General features: G+C 52.6%; 1 long non-coding RNA gene across 1 annotated transcript; it reads right to left on the bottom strand.

Moving 5' to 3' along the window:
• Positions 1–2115: 2115 nt before the first annotated feature.
• Positions 2116–4238, bottom strand: LOC106985221 (uncharacterized). The gene is made up of 2 exons (XR_001431857.3): positions 3856–4238; positions 2116–2801 (listed from the first exon to the last, which is right to left on the bottom strand). It is a non-coding gene; the product is annotated as an uncharacterized LOC106985221 (long non-coding RNA).
• Between the last annotated feature and the right edge of the window lie 3604 nt (positions 4239–7842).

Raw genomic sequence — 7842 nt, 5'->3', positions numbered from 1 at the left:
CTTCGATCCCCCTTATCTATTCCAGGCGGACCTGCTTGTTTCCAGTTTCAGGGATGTTGAGTCTGGCGATCCCCCTTATCTATCCCAGGCGGACCTGCTTGTTTCCAGTTTCAGGGATGTTGAGTCTGGCGATCCCCCTTATCTATCCCTGGTGGACCTGCTTGTTTCCAGTTTCAGGGATGTTGAGTCTGGCGGGCAGAGACACACTGGGGGGCCCTTTGCACTCTGCGGAGTGCTGATTGACCAGGTGCAGGACAGCAGCACGGCAGGACAGGCCCACACCATTGGTCAGACAGGCTCCGGGAAGGGCCGGGGAGGTGGCGCCCCAGTTCTCTGTTAGGGCTGGAAACAAGGAACCCAGATGATGTGGGTCAGGACGCCCTGAGGGGGTGTGAGCCAGCACCACTGCTTTGAACAGCCGCCTGAGAGAGTAAGCTCCATAAACAGGAGAGGCAGGCTGGCTGGGAGGTCGGTGGGGGGGGGGGGGGGGGCATGCCCGGGACCCGCCCCCAGCCCCCCAGACCTGGTGATTTGCCAGAAAAGCTCCCAGAGTTCATTGAAGGCTGTGGTGCTCACAGTGACCGTTTATCACAGGGTGAGGAGACAGGTAAAGGTCAGCTGAAGGGAGAAGTGGGGAGCAGCAGAGTCCAGTAAAAGTGCCCAACACAGGTGCCGTGAAGTCCAGCCGCAGACCAGAGACCCTGCCCTGTGTCACGTGGTCAGGCCACCTGGAATGGCCCAGGGCCCCTGGGCACACAGACATTCCTAGCAGGGTGCCCTGGGGGTTAGGTTCAGAGATTGCCTCCCAGCCAACTACACCCTGGGCCGGGTGCTACCCTGTACCCTGTGTCACCGCACTCCAGCGTGCCTTGGATGACAGCATCTTCTGGCCCCGGTGTACCTCGGACAGTCACGGAACCTTGTTTGTAGTGTTGAGATGTTGGGCGTGACCTGTGGTGGAGCTGGTCCTGCAGAGATGTGCACACAGGGTGCCCCGACCGGATGTGCTTGCCTAAGACCAGCAGAGGTGTCCGGGGAGAGGCTGGTCTGCTGATGGTGTCCTGGATGCAGGTGCAGCTCCTCCCAAGGGGCAGAGCTCTGTAGACCTGGGGACTGACACCCACCCTCTCACCGTGGGCGGTGGGGGTCCTGTGGTGGGGTGGGGTCACAGCAAGAGAATACTGTCAATCCTTGCCTGCCAGTGGGGCCACCCAGTGCTTGGAACTGTCCCCTCAGGTAAGATACAAAGGCTTGTACAAAATGCCTGTTCTGCTCAGCTGGGCGGCCCGCGGCCAGAGTTAACGCAGGCTGGCATGTCACAACTGACGTGGGTCATACTAAGACCATGCAGGAAACTCCTGCAGATCAGGAAGAGCCCAGAGCAATGGGGTTCAAGACCCACAGCCAAGGCTGGTGCAGAAGAGGAGCCAGAAGGCTCAGAAGCCCAGGGAGAAATGCTCAAAGTTAGTAGTGCCTGGAAGTCACAATGTCCGGATGGAGATGGGGCAGTGGACAGCAATCCCCCCTTCCCCTGCACCCTTACCCCAAGCCCCTGCTCTCCTGCTGCGTTCTGGAGTTCAAGCTGCCAGATGTCCTGGCATTTAGGGTGTAGTGACCCTGGACCCAGCAACCCTGCTTACAAATGTCCTATTGCAAAGATGTCCTCCCCAGGCCCACAGGGTGATGCACATGCCAGCATTCAAGGCTCTGTTGTCATGGGGGAGGGCGTGGGCAGGGCAGACTCCAGTGCCCCACAAGGGGGAGGTGGGAAGTCAAATGGGGGATGGAAGCCACGGAGTAGGCCGCAGCCCTGGGGACATAGGAACTAGACACAGGGGAACTTGGACTGTCTAAGGGCACCATGCTGAGTCACAAAAATAAAGAAGTATAAGATGGCACTATTTGGGGCACTTGGGTGGCTCAGTCCATTCCAACAATGGCTCAGGTCATGGTCTCACTGCTCAGGAGTTCGAGCACAGCATTGGGCTCTGTGCTGACAGCTTGGAGCCTGGAGCCTACTTCAGATTCTGCCTCTGTCTCTCTGCCCTTCCCCTGCTTGCACTCAGTCTCTCAAATATAAGATATTAAAAAAATTAAACTAAAAAAACACAAAACAACAGGACGGACTTTTTACTGAAACTTAGAATGTGTGCACGCCGAACAATTCAAGGTTGCAGGACACTCCAAAAACTGGTGAGTGGTACCTGTCTGAGTAGGTGCCTTTGGGGAGGGCAATGAAGATAAAGGAAGTGACAGCAAAGCAGAAGAAAAGGCACCAAGGTGACCCAGCAGACACTGGGGGTCCCTACCTAACACAGGACTTCATGCCTGGGAAGGAAGTCAGTTCCAGGGTGGCGTAAGTCACTTGGATTTCTGTAACTGGCTCTTCATCAAGTGTGTGGGTGCCTGTGCATGTTTGGGGGGGGGAAAATCCTGAGAAGCTTTTGGAATATGACAGCGGTGTACATCCTGGAAGGTGTTGGGGGCTGCAATAAATGAACAGAGAACATCGACTCTAATGTGCATGTATACTGGTCCAGACCTACAGACTCCACGGGTCTCTGGCCCACCACACACCATACAGATTTCTGGGGACCTTCCTCTGCCCATCCTCTTTGGAATGTCTTCTTTTTCCTTCTTTCCTGTCTTGAAGACTCCAAGCCAGGCAGGGGTCCCCAGCGGCAGCTGCTTCCAGAAGCCCCCTGCCCTGGGCCTCCCTGGGCTACCAGAGCCGCTGTCCCCAGAGCATCCAAAGACCTGGCACAGTGCGTGCCCAGCATCTTCTCAGGGAAGGCTAGTTCCTGGAAGGGCACAAAAGACCACAAACTGGGTAACAGCTGGAACTCATCAGAAAGTGACATTTGTTTGGGCAGAAGAAAGCAGTAAAGGGATGCCTGAGTGGCTTAGTCGGTTAAGCATCTGACTCCTGATTTCAGCTCAGGTCACCATCTTGAGGTTTGTGAGCTCGAGCCCTGCCTCTGGCTCCTCCAGGACAGTAGTGAGCCTGCTTGGGATTCTCTCTGCTTTTCTCTCTGCCCCTCCCCGGCTCTGGAGCATGCTCTCAAAATAAATACGTTGAAATAAAAAAGCAGTAAAGTAGCTGCCAGGCGCTCGGGAGTCCCCTCAGTCAGATGGCTTATCAAAGTTGAGGCGTTTCATTCATTTCCTAACAGGAATCTTACTCTGGAGTCATGATTTATTAAATATTTTTTAAAAATTTATTTTGAGAGCGAGAGTGTGAGTGGGGGAGGTGCAGAAGTTTGCATTGGGCTGTGCAGTAATAGCAGAGCCTGATGTGGGGCTCACACCCATGAACTGTGAGTTGGTGACCTGAGCTGAAGAGGACTGAGCCACCCGGGCGTCCCTGAAGACCTAATTTAAATGAGACAAATACACTGAAACCCACCCCGACCCCCCTTTTGAACATAATCTTTTGGACTCTGAGGTTTTATTAAACATTCCTCCGCGAAGCGATGTGCTAGTGAGCCAAGTAAGTATGAAACCACTTAGAAAGAAAAAAATGTCAGTTAAAACATCATCAGCACAACAAATGGTCAAGTAGGTCAACCAGTCAGAATGAAACTTTCAAAGGACACGACAACCATCTCCACAGTCTTGTTTCTTCAGGTCGGTTTTGCGCTGAGTGGGCAAATTTACATAAAAAGCAACAGAAAACGCAACACGTGGGCCATGGATACTCATGTCTCCTTCTGGGCAGAACAATCATCTTGTAAACGGTCTCAATCCCACAGCAAAACCACCACTGACCTCGTTCGGTGACCAAAGATGGGGTCTCCTTTTGCACAGGCAACCTCTCCCGGTCGCTCTTGCGCGCAGCCTCCTTTCTTTCCTTACCTTGAGAAATTTTATTCTGACTGCGAGGGTCCGAAGCGCCACCTCTTCGCCTCCTGTGACCGAGCGGGCCCTCGTACCCCGGTAGAGGGGAGCGCACAGCTGGGGCGCAGCGCCTGGCCGGTGCCATGGCGACCAGGATGTAGGCGACACTCTGGGAAGTCCAGCCCAGCCGCTCTAGTGCTCCTTGTTTCTGTGCTCGCTGCAGGCCTCCTCTTGCCGCGGGCCTGCGGGGTCACCGCGCACCCCGCCTGCCAGCCGGGGTCAGCAACTTCGGAGGAAACCGGAGCGTGAACGGGGGCCTGAGAAGTGTGCCCGAGCCAAAAGGCCCATTCCTATGCCAGACAAACCCGCAGGGGCGACCAGGAGGCCGGAGAGCCGCAGGCGTCTCCCGGGCTGTATGCAAATGAAGCGACTTTCCAGATCTCGTCTGATTGGACAAAGCCCAGGACATGGCGTCGCACAGCAGCCAATGAGGATCCAGGGCCGCAAGTCCCCACACCCCATTGATGAATACAGCATCCAGTGGCGGCGCTCCCGGAATATAAAACTCTCTGGCCGGCGACTGACTGGGAGGCATGTAACCAAGACTTGCAGGGCTGCAAGGTGCACGCAGGCAAGAGGGCGCGCATCATCCAGTCAGCCTGCAACTGGCCACCCGCTACGACCCCCAGCTGCACAAGCTGCTGGGCGGCGCGACCATCGTCCAGGCCGTGCTGCTGCAACACCGAATACAGCCAGAAGACCTACTGCTGTCTCTTCCCGTCTCGTCTGTCCTTGTCCTTCCTTGTCTTTGTGTGGCTGAAGTCCTACAGCCAAGGTTGGCACACAGGCTGGTAATGGCCCAGGCCCTTAACGCCTTATCTCCGAATCCGGGGAGCCCCAAGGCAGGCCTTGCTGAGCTCCTTGCCTGGGTGCAACGCTAACCCCAGGCTCTTAATCCTGTTCCTCCAGGGCTGCGCACTCTTCTTGAGCCTAGCCTTCAATACTCCGGCCTGTCTCCTAGGAAGGTTGTCTGTCTCCCTTAAAGCTTCTATTGAATGAGGTCGTAGGCTTTTCTCCTGTGACACTGCCTCTGTCGGTTTCATTTTCAGACGCAGCCAGGGACTCCTAAGAGGGTTGAGGAAAACTTCCCCCTTCCCCCACCCCTCCCCCGCCGCTCACCCCCTTTTTCCCATCTAGTGTTGTACTCTCGGCTCCTCCGCAGCTAAGACCCTACTTAGGTTCTTCCAAGTGCCTATGGCCTGAAACAGTCTGGCACAGAGGACTCCAGAGGTGAGTCTTAATCTAGCCTCCCGGAGTCTGGCCCAGCCGGCCCTGGATGGGGGGAGGCAGAGAAAGGTAAGGACGTAAAATGTGTGAGCTTCCAAGATAGTGGTTTTTGTTTTTTTTAGTTTAATTTTTTTAACTAACTTTTTTAATGTTTATTTTTGAGACAGAGAGAGAGAGAGAATGAGAGAGAGAGAGAGAGAGAGAGAGAGAGAGAGAGAGAATGAGTGGGGGAAGGGCAGGGAGAGAGGGAGACACAGAGTCTGAAGCAGGCTCCAGGCTCTGAGCTGTCATCACAGAGACCAATGCGGGGCTGGAAGCCACCATCCTCGAGATCATGACCTGAGCCCAAGTCGGAGGTCCAACTGAGGGGGCCACCCAGGCGCCCCTGCAGCATGGTTTTCAGTCCCCAAAGGCCACAACTGATTTTAGCAGGAAGCAGAAACTGCAGGTGCCTTCCTCTGTACTGCTGACTTCTGGTCCCCCCGCGGCGCCCCCCCCCCCCCCCCCGCCCCCGACAGGGTCTGAGCTCTTCCAGACACGTGGGTCCCGTATTGGCCCGTTCTGAACCAGGACAAAAGTGGAGAAGTCTAGAGGTGCCTGTTAGCTGAGTTAGCAAAGAAACCTAGGTCAACAGGTCAACCTGGCAGCCTGAAGAAAAGCAGGTTTGAAAAAAAAAAACAAACCCAAATAGTTCTGGGGCCTTGTTACACTGCCTCCTCCCTCTGGCCTCCTGGGCTTCTTATGTCCTGGCTGCTCTTACCCCTTCTGCACCCTGCAGGCAGGTACCTGGACCCCAAGCTTTCTGAAAAGTTTGTGCTGACCTGTGTGTGTTTCACCTGCAGGCAGTGGACTGCCCTGAGCAGATTGGTTTTGACTGACTTTTTTTTTCCTTGTGAAAGTTGCTTAATTTTTTATCTCTGTGTTGTTTGTTTTGTTTTGTTTTGTTTTTTTTCACCTGGCTGCCACTGGTCCTGGTTTGGCAATCTGCTTATGTTCCTCCTGACAGTGTAATGATACTGCCTTCCCTGTGAATTGTAGTTCACTGCTCCCAGAACAGTTGCAAATAGTTATGCTTTCTAGTGGCACCGTGGAGTGACACTTCCAAGCATTTCAGAAGAGGCTATTGGAGCTTAGAGATGTTATATGACCCGTCAAAGCAGCAGAGCGTGGTGGGCGACATGTATCAACTGAACCTGCTTGTCCCTGGGGAGTGTATCACTGAGTTCTGGGCAGCACTGTGGATTTCTTATCATCAGTGATCCCACTGGATCCTCCAACCACCTTACACTCTAGGGTCATGGGACCACAGACTCTTGTCTACCAGAAATGGAGTTGAGTACCCATGGGAGATTTTGACAGAGACCAGAATCTCTGGGAAGGTACGTGGTCTGGATGCAGGATATCAGAAGCCCCTGCCACATATGTGCACAGAATCCCAGAGGATGGTGGCTTCTTACATGCCCTAGTGAGTCTGGGGAGGAATGCTCTGTAGACAGGCAGAGGCGGTGGGACCATTGGAGCATCTCTAGTCCCTCTACTTGGTGGGCAGGGATCCCAAGAGGAGGGGTTGGTTGGAAAGGCTCAGGGCAGCAGACACAGTCCAGAACATTGCTAAGCGTGAGAGGTCCTGCTAGTGCAAAATGCAGAAAAGTGCCACATGGGGGACACAGACACCCAGTCACAGTATGTGGAAAACCTGGATGTGTCTGAACTTGAAGCCTGGAGGCATCTACATGGATGGAAGGACTTATGGCCAATTGGCCATCCTGTAAATGTTCCCAAGTTGAACTCTGGAGTAAGGGATTGCCATAGTGTGTGTGTGTGTGTGTGTGTGTGTGTGTGTGTGCAAGTGTGTGTGCAAGTGTGCACGTGTGCATGTGTGCGTATGTGTGTGTTTTAATTGGAGTGAAATTCACATAACAAAGTTCATCACTTCACTTCTGAACTCTTATGTGGCTACTGAGAAACTTAACAGAAGACCATAGGGGAGGGGAAGGAAAAAAAAATTAGGGATGGAGCCAAACCATAAGAGACTCTTAAGAAACTGAGAATACACTGAGAGTTGATGGGGGGTGTGAGGGAGGGGAAGGTTGGTGATGGCATTGAGGAGGCCACCTGTTGGGATGAGCACTGGGTGTTGTATGGAAACCAATTTGACACTAAATTTCATATTAAAAAAAAGAATAGAAGGAGAGATAAAGGTTTTCCCAAATAAAAACTGAAGGAATTCATCATCACTAAAGCAGCCCTACAAAGGATTTTAAGGGGGACTCTGTAAGTGAAATGTTGCAAGGAACATAAAGTACCAGAGACACCACTACAAGCATGAAACCTACAGATATCACAATGACTCTAAACCCATATCTTTCAATAATAACACTGAATGTAAATGGACTAAATGCTCCAACCAAAAGACATAGGGTATCACAATGGATAAAATACAAGACCCATCTATTTGCTGTCTACAAGAGACTCATTTTAGACATGAGGACACCTTCAGATCGAAAGTGAGGGCATGGAGAACTATGTATCATGCCACTGGAAGTCAAAAGAAACCTGGAGTAGCCATACTTATATCAGACAAACTAGACTTTAATTAAAGGCTGTAACAAGAGATGAAGAAGGGCATTACATAACAATTACAGGGTCTATCCATCAGGAAGAGCTAACATAAATGTCTATGTACCAAATACGGTAGCTCCCCAAAATATAAAACAA

This window comes from Acinonyx jubatus, chromosome A1, assembly GCF_027475565.1.
Source record: "Acinonyx jubatus isolate Ajub_Pintada_27869175 chromosome A1, VMU_Ajub_asm_v1.0, whole genome shotgun sequence".
NCBI classification, from domain to species: Eukaryota; Metazoa; Chordata; class Mammalia; order Carnivora; family Felidae; genus Acinonyx; species Acinonyx jubatus.
The sequence above is the reverse complement of the archived record's forward strand: the minus strand, read 5'-3'. Positions and strand labels throughout refer to the sequence as shown.